Below are 9,299 nucleotides of genomic sequence, written 5' to 3'. Positions count from 1 at the left end.
CTCAATTGAATGGCCTAAATCCACCCATAAAATGGCAGGGGTTGCAGATTGGATAAAACGACAGGACCCATCCATATGTTGTCTACAAGAGACCCATTTCGAACCTAAAGATACACCCAGACTGAAAGTGAAGGAATGGAGAAGCATCTTTCATGCCAATGGGCCTCAAAAGAAGGCTGGGGTAGCAATTCTCATATCAAATAAATTAGATTTTAAACTAAAGACTGTAGTCAGAGATACAGAAGGACACTACAAAATTCTTAAAGGGACTATCCACCAAGATGGTCTAACAATTGCAAATATCTATGCCTCCAATATGGGAGCAGCCAACTACATAAGAAAATTGTTAATCAAGATAAAGAATCATATTGATATGAATACATTAATGATAGGAGATCTTAACACTCCTCTCTCAGAAATAGATCATTGAAGCAGAAAATCAACAAATAAACAAGAGCATTGAATGACACATTAGATCACATGGACCTCATAGATATATACAGAACATTCCACCCTAAAACAACAGAATACTCATTCTTCTCAAATGCACATGGAACCTTTTCAAGAATAGACCACATGCTGGGTCAAAAATCAGGACTCAACCAATACCAAAAGACTGAGATTTTTCCTTGCATATTCTCAGATCACAATGCTTTGAAACTGAGCTCAATCACAAGGAAAAGTTCAGAAGGAACCCAAACACCTGGAAGCTAAAGACCACCTTGCTTAAGAATGCTTGGATCAACCAGGAGATCAAAGAAGAACTAAAACAATTCATGGAAACCAATGAGAATGAAGACACTTTGGTCCAAAACCTATGGAATACAGCAAAGGCAGTCCTAAGGGGGAAATACATAGCCATCCAAGCCTCCCTCAAAAAAATTGAAAAATCCAGAACACAGCAGCTGTCTCTACACCTTAAAGAACTGGAGAATCAACAACAAATCAAACCAACTCCACACATAAGAAGGGAAATCATCAAGATTAGAACTGAGATCAATGAGGTAGAAACCAGAGATACAGTAGAACATATCAACAAAACTAGAAATTGGTTCTTTGAAAGAATCAATAAAATCGATAAACCAATCCAAAAGAAAAGAGAGAAAGCCAAAATTCATAAAATTATCAATGAAAGGGGAGGGATCATGATTAACACCAAGGAAATAGAAATAATCATCAGAAGTTATTAGCAAAAGTTATACCTCAATAAGTTAAGTAGCCTAGAAAAATTAAATGCATTCCTGAAAACCTATAAACATCCAAGACTGAAACAGGAAGAAACTGATAACCCAAATAGACCAATATCTAGTAATGAGATTGAAGCAGTAATCATAAACTTCCCAAAAAACAAGAGCCCAGGACCCGACGGATTCCCTGGGGAATTCTAAAAACTTTCAAAGAAAAAATAACATCTATTCTCCTGAAGCTGTTTCAAAAAATTGAAGCAGAAGGAAAACTTCCAGACTCTTTCTATGAAGCCATCATTACCCTGATACCCAAATCAAGTGGTATTCTTGAATCTGGATGCCCATTTCTTTTCCTAAATTTGGAAAAATTTGGCCCATTATTTCTTTAAATGAGTTTTCTGACCCTTTCTCTCTTTTTCTTAAGGAACTCCTGTAATGTGATGTCTCACCCATCCCTTAGGTTTTCTTAATATTTTTTTTTCGTTCTTTTTAATTTATTGCTCTTTTGAATAGATAATTTTAAGTGGCTTCTCCTTGAGTTCACTAATCCTTTCTTCTACTTGATCAAGTCTGCTCTAGAATCTATATAGTGAATTTGTCTGTTCAGTTATTATATTCCTCAGCTCCAAAATTTCTGTTGATTCTTTTGTGTATTTTCTCTTTTTGTTGAAATTCTTATTTTGTTCATGTAATATTTTCTGAGCTCACTGAGCATCTTCACAATAGTTATTTTTAATTCTTATATTCAGATAATTCACATACCACATTTCTTTAGTGTCGATCGCTGGAAATTTGTTTTGTTCCTTTGTTTGGACAATTATTACCTATTCATGTTCCTTGTAACTTTGTGTCAGTATGCATACATTTGAAAAATAAATAAATAAACCAGCCACCGCTCACAGAATTTATAGACTGACTTTGAACAGAAAAAGACCTTCACCAGTCAGCCTGGATAGAGATTCTGAGGGCCTCTCAAACTGTTTCTGTGGATGTATCTTCTCCAGCCTTTTATTTTATGTTCTCCATAAAGGATTTTTCCAGTTTCTTTTTTTAGGGGCCTGCCATCTCCTGTTCCTTCTAATATTTGTCTGCTATACCATGTTCCCTTTGAACCACAGAGTAGCAACCTACCACCCACCTCCTTTTGTTCTCAGTGGTCTCCAGGCATCTATAATATGCTGTGTCCTGTCTACTTCCTAAGTTAGGTAAGACACAAACCAATTCCTTGGGCAGCTCTCCAAAAAAAACTGAATATGATATACTTGCTCCACTCTTTGTTCACCCTGAGGAAAAGTCCATTAAGCTATATTCTCTAATTTACCAGATCCTCTGGAACAGTAGCATGAAGCCCAATTCTAATTTGTTCTCAGTTCCCCCAGGCATCTAGACTATGTCAGATCCTGTCCATACTTGAGACATGTGAGACAGAAACCTATCTCTTGGATCGCCCCCCAAAAAGCTGGAATGTTGGATGTATGTTACACTCTTCCTCCCAATGATGTGGTATTGTGCCAGGGAGAAAGAATATGATGAGAAGATGTAACAAATTTTCCAACTGGTTTTAGTGTAGATGATTTTGTACTTGCCTGGGGTACGAGAGTCTCTTAATCGGCTTCTGATTTCTCACAAAGGGAAACAGTCCATGTATTGTTGAATTGGTGTCTCTATGAAAGGAAAAAGGGCCCAGAACTTATTAATCTACCATTGTGCTGATGTCACTTCCATGCATCTTGATTGGTAGTATACAGATAGAATTATTTGGGAATATTATTTTCATTCCAGTAAAATTAAAAGAGATTTCAAAAGAATTATGTCAGATTATGTTTTTCTAAGATCCAAATGCATGTTTGTCATGCTCTTTTTAACAGCAATCAAACCACTTAAACTTTGCCCTTCTACTTTAACAAACCAACTTCATTAGCTAGGTCTCCTTTAATTTTAGTCTAGTTTAGTTTAGCAGTTTATTCATTTACTTATTCATTCACCCATTAATTCACCCTTCCATTAATTCACTTATTAACATTCTGCACTTTCATGAAGGGGCTTAGGAGAAACACAGATTCCAGAGGTAAGCATACTATGACCCAACTCCAACACAACTCACTACCTGTTTTTATTAAAGTGCTATTTGAATACAGCCAAGCTTATTCATATTATCTAAGCATACCTTCATGGTACAATGGCAGAGTTGAGTAGTTGTTATCATGACCATATAGCCCACAAAGCCTAAATATTCATTACGTGGTCCTTCACAGAAAAATTTTGTGTATCCCTACTCTATGCTGTAGTTAGTTCTCATCATTGGCTTGTATAAACATTGTTCTTCATATAAGATAATGGTATTTCGAAATGTTTGCATTTAAATTATATTTATGTGAGTTGAAACGTGCTATAGGAACGCCATCTTTAAGTTTTGCCATCCATGAAGGAGTCCTTTTCTAGAACAAATAGTACAATGCAGATGTTCTACCAGATTTAAAGTATCACCCAGATAAGGTGGATGACATGCCAGTGGAATGACATCAAAGAGCATTTTGGTCTTAAAAATAGGATATATGTCTTTTATAATCCACTATTTAAAAAGTTTCCATTTTGAAAATAAGGTATACACAGAAGCATCATATACCAGAGCTAAGATTTTAAATTATGACCACAGAGCTTTAGAGGTGGAATACTTGGCATTCATTTGAAACATAATTGTGATTATTTCTTAATTTCTTTTTCTATTTCTTTTAAACTTGTATTTTTATATAACAGACTATTTTAAAGTAAGTTGAAATTTTACATTTACTTATATTTGTACATACACCATGCACTTTATACATATAAATATATTGTTCATGTTTGCATGAGTAACTGCAAACCAGAGCCCTGTTCCTAACTTATGTATTACATTACTATTTTATCTAAGAACCTTCCAAAATCTTCCTATAGTTGTATTATGTTACTTTTTAAAATTTTCTAAATGTACCTATTTTAAATAAAGATACCCTTATGAGTAATAAAGTGCATTTTATTCAATCATGTGTATATGTTAAATAGAATAAATAAATTCAATAATCAACAATATGTTATTCAGCAGCTACTGTAGTAGAAATCATTTGACATGTGGCTTTACCCGTTTTCTAATGCTCTAATTAGAAATGGGAAAAAAACTAAATTCAGTATTTCTCAGAAGCTATGTATCATTATCGATATATTAAAAAATCCAACTTTTTATTAGCAAAGTTAATCAGCTTCTCTTCTGATTTTTATTGTAAGTAATTATGTCATAAATTGACTTTGCCTACATGATTAGAAAAAAACATAGTATTCCAAATTAAGTATTCCACTATTTAAAAATGTGCAGTCATGATTAACAATCTCAGCTTTTTATATATAATACTTATCCATATATCTTATTTTCAAAACACAGAATATGTCATTTTTAATAGTGAATTTTAAAACACATGTTTTATGTTTTAAACACCAAAGGCCTCTTTGGTGTCATTTTGCTGACACACCAAGCCACCTCTAAATGTGTACTAAAACAAAGAAGTTCTCATTTTACAATTTAAAACCTCCAGAATGTATGCCACTATGCCTAAAACATTTATATTTCTGCTTAAATAAAGGATGGATGCTCCAATCTTCCCAGTTCTTTATTTTACCAAGCATAATCTGAGTAAAATAAAATGACCTTGGCCATATTTTAAAAAGAGATGTTTCTTTGTTAGAAATTCTGTACACTTTGGCAAAATTATTTTTATGGTGAGAAAAGCAGCTACAGTTGCAATCCATTAATTTAGTGTCTATTCTGCTTTTATTAAGCTCAGCTAATACAGATAGCAAGGACAAGAGTTGATCCCAATCTGAACTTATTGAAACTATTTAAGCAATTGATATGTGAGTAAGTCAAAAGTTGTCCTGTTTTAAGATGATGGTTCACTCATCATTTTAAATCTTTATCATCATCTTTATCATGTTTTTGTCCTGTTTTAAGATGATGGTTCACTCATCATCTTAAATCTTTATCATCATCTTTATCATTCTAACAACACAAGCAGATTTAATTTACTTTAATTTAATTTAAGCAGTCAACAAACATGAAGACCATGTACACCATGTAAAAAGGTACTACATTGGGCACCACCAGTTGTAGATAAGTAAAAACCAATATCTGTGAACTGGATCTTTAGAAAACAATAAGGTGCAAATGTCCAAACAGCTATAATATATGGCAAACCATACTGCTTACCATTTAAGTGGTAGAGTACTGGAGGGGTTCAGAAAAGGTAAAAAGGGCATCTGACTAAGGAATCCTGAGACATTTTATGATTGAGGTACCCTTAAAATAAGCCATATCTAAAAAAATTAAAAAAATAAAAATAAAATAAGGCATATCTGATTATAATTATAATTAAATACTGTATTACAGAAATACATATTTAATGTATGTTTCCCTAAGTAGAATTTAAATTTCATGAAAACCGTAACTATGTTTGTCTTATATCCAGTACAATGCCTACAACATTGTAGGGATCCAGTAATTGTTGAATGAATAATATATGAGTTAAAATGCAAATAAAATATTAAAGAAATATGACACATTTTAGTAATACTAGAGGAAAATAATGGAGCTTTATATAATTATTGTAGGGAATTTCCTTTAAGAGTAACCATAAAATAGAGGGAGCATAAGTTCTAGAGCAAGACTGCCTGAGTTTCAATCACGACTCTCATTTATAAGCTGTAACCACAGAAGAGTTATTGAATTTCTCTGTGCCTGATTTTCCTCATCTGTAAAATGAGAACATTAATGGTACAGAACCCATTATTTATTGAGAAGTTAAATGAGATAATGCTAGTATAATACTATAATAAAGCCTGGCATACAGTAAGCACTCAATAAATGTTAATTGTTATCATTACTGCTGCTGGTACTACTACTATCACTGTTATTATATATCATAAACTATTATTAAGGGCCAAGGATCCGAAGGTGGATAGTACCTCTCCATAGATTTTCGGGGAAAGAGATAAGGAAGTGAGTGATTACAGCAAATATTAGCTATTATTTTTAAAGACAAAAAATGGGATTTTTATATTAGGTATTGTGACTAATATAATGTTGCTATACCTGCTATGCACAGATCACCAATCCCCAAGGATTTTAGCTCCAATGAAGTATACTTGATGCTAAAAATAAAACTGCATATCCTAGAAGAGAATACAAGAAGTAACCTCTTTGACATCAGCCATAGTAGCTTCTTACTAGATATGTGTACTGAGGCAAGGGAAACAAAAGCAAAAATAAAGTATTGGGACTTCATCAAAATAAAAAGCTTCTGCACAGTGAAGGAAAAATCAGCAAAACTAAAAGGGCACCTACAGAATGGGGGAAGATATTTGCAAATGACATATCTGATAAAGGGCTAAGATCCAAAATACATAAAGAACTTATACAACCCAATACTCTAAAAACAAATAATTCAGTTAAAAAGTGGGCAGAAGATATGAATAGATATTTCTCCAAAGAAGACATCCAGATGACCAGAAGACACATGAAAAGGTGCTCAACATCACTGATCATCAGAGAAATAGAAGTCAAAACTATGATCAGATAATGCCTCACACTTGTTAGAATGGCTAAAGTTAACAACACAGGAGACAACAGATGTTGGCAAGGATGTGGAGAAAGGAGAATCCTCTTACAGTATTGGCGGGAATGTAAACTGGTGCAGCCACCCTGGATAACAGTATTGAGGTTCCTCAGAGAGTTAAAAATAGAAGTAACCTATGACCTAACAATTGCACTACTAGATATTTACCCAAAGGATACAAAAATACTGATTGGAAGGGATATATACATCCTGATGTGTATAGCAGCATTATCAAAAATAGCCAAATCATGGAAAGAACCCAAATGTTCATTGACTGATGAATGGATAAAGAAGAGGTGGTGTGTAATGGAATATTACTCAGCCATAAAAAAGGAAAGAACTCTTGCCATCTAAAACAACATGGATGGAGCTAGAGAGTATTATGCTAAGTGAAATAAGTTAGTCAGAGAAAGACAAATACCATATGATTTCACTCCTATGTGTAATTTAAGAAACAAAAGAAATGAACATGGTCGGGGAGAAAGAGGCAAACCAAGAAATACCTCTTAACAATCGAGAGTAAACTGATGGTTACTAGAATGGAGGTGGGTAGGTGGACAGGTTAAATAGGTGAGTGGATTAAGGAGTGTACATGTGTTGAGCACTAAGTATTATATGTAACTGTTTAAGCACTAAATAGCAAAACTGAACTAATACATTGTACATTAGCTAATTGGGATTTAAATAAAAATGTGGGGAAAGAAAAAAAAATAACGAGTATTTGGGACCCAAATCCCTTCTTTATCCAAACTTGGTAGATGCCTGCTATGTCTATTCTCACACCAGCAGAAGTTGGGGTTTTATTAAGTAGGGCAATCTCTGAACCACAAGAGGCCAGGCACATACCCTCACCCCAACCCCAACCCTAACCCTAACCCTAACTCTTAATTCCTAATCCGTAACTCTAATTCTAACCATAACCCTAAACCTACCCTCTGAGAGGTCTCTGAAATGCAGGATATCAAGCACATATCCTCACCCTAACCCTAACCACTAACCCTGAACTCCTAACCATAACCATAACCCCTAACCCTAAAGCTATCCCTCTAAAAAGGTCTCTGAACTACAGGCAGGATAGTAAGCACATACCCTCACATGGTCCCTAACCCTAACCCTGACCATTCTTCTGGCCCTAAACCAAACCCAGTGGAATATTACTACATCATCAAAAATATGGAATCTTGCCATTTACAATGATGTGTAATATTCTCTATAGTATATTATGCTATAGAGCATAAAGTTAAATCTCAGTTTTAATAATTTGACTATGGGTATATAAGGACATTAACAATCTGAATGAAGACATTGAATAGAATTATGTCTTGGGTGCCAAGACATATATACAAATACACTATATTTGTATAGAATATACTATAGAGAGTATTATGCTAACAAGTCAGTCATAAGAAAACTAATACTGTATGACTTCACATGAGGAATTTTGTATCTGGAATTTAAGAAACAAATGAGCAAAGGGTGGGGGGAAGCAACAGAGAAGCAAACCAAGAAATAGGCTCTTAACTACAGAGAACACACTGATGGTTACTAGAGGGGAGGTGGGCAGGGGAATGGGTGAAAAAGATGATGGGGATTAAGGAGTGCACTTTTGATAAGAACTGGGGTTTGTATGGATGTGCTGAATTACTATATTGTACACCAGAATCTAGTATTACACAGTATGATAACCAACAGGAATTAAAATTAAAAACTTAAAGTTTTTAAGTTTTAGTTTACTTCTTAAATAATTCAAATGCAATTCTACTGTTTGCATTGTTTCAGGGTCATAATTCAATGACAAGCTATCAAGTATGGGAACACCTGTTAATGGACACTCTGGTTTGTCAAAATTAGAGGGAACCAAAACTGATATTTACAGAAAGATAATATGTTACAGGAGTATATTTAGGATTAATCTATTAATTTATCTAAATAAATTGTTCATTGTGAAAATGCTAGCAGTAAGTCTACCCATCTTGGGTATAACTAACTTAAACATGAAATTAACTGGAGCAAAACTGATGCAATGAATAAATATCACATTATTTTATAAAGTCTACTCTAACAAGACTTCAGGGAGAAATAACTATGACTATTAAATTACATTTAATGAAATTAGCATAAATAAATGAGATTATTTGTCAAAAGCATTATACATCCACTGTTATTCCTTTACTCATTTTAGGAGGAGAGGGAGCAAAGTGAACACTATACAGCATTTATTTGTATGTCTGTGTGTGTCTGTGTGTGTGCATAAAATACATATATGGAAATGAAGACTTACATGCTCTCTATTCTTGATCTTGCTGAGAAATACCTAATATAGGTACAGTAAATACCACATATGTTCCTTTAAAATTAATAAGTATAAATCCCAGTATTTGATAAGAAATTAGAATTCAAGGACTTTAGTTAGTTGAAGACATGAGTATATCTGTCTTCAATTATTTCTTCCAACAAAAGATTTTTAACT

The sequence above is a fragment of the Mustela lutreola genome, chromosome X (genome assembly GCF_030435805.1).
Source record: "Mustela lutreola isolate mMusLut2 chromosome X, mMusLut2.pri, whole genome shotgun sequence".
Taxonomy (NCBI): domain Eukaryota; kingdom Metazoa; phylum Chordata; class Mammalia; order Carnivora; family Mustelidae; genus Mustela; species Mustela lutreola.
Note: the sequence above shows the minus strand (reverse complement) of the source record.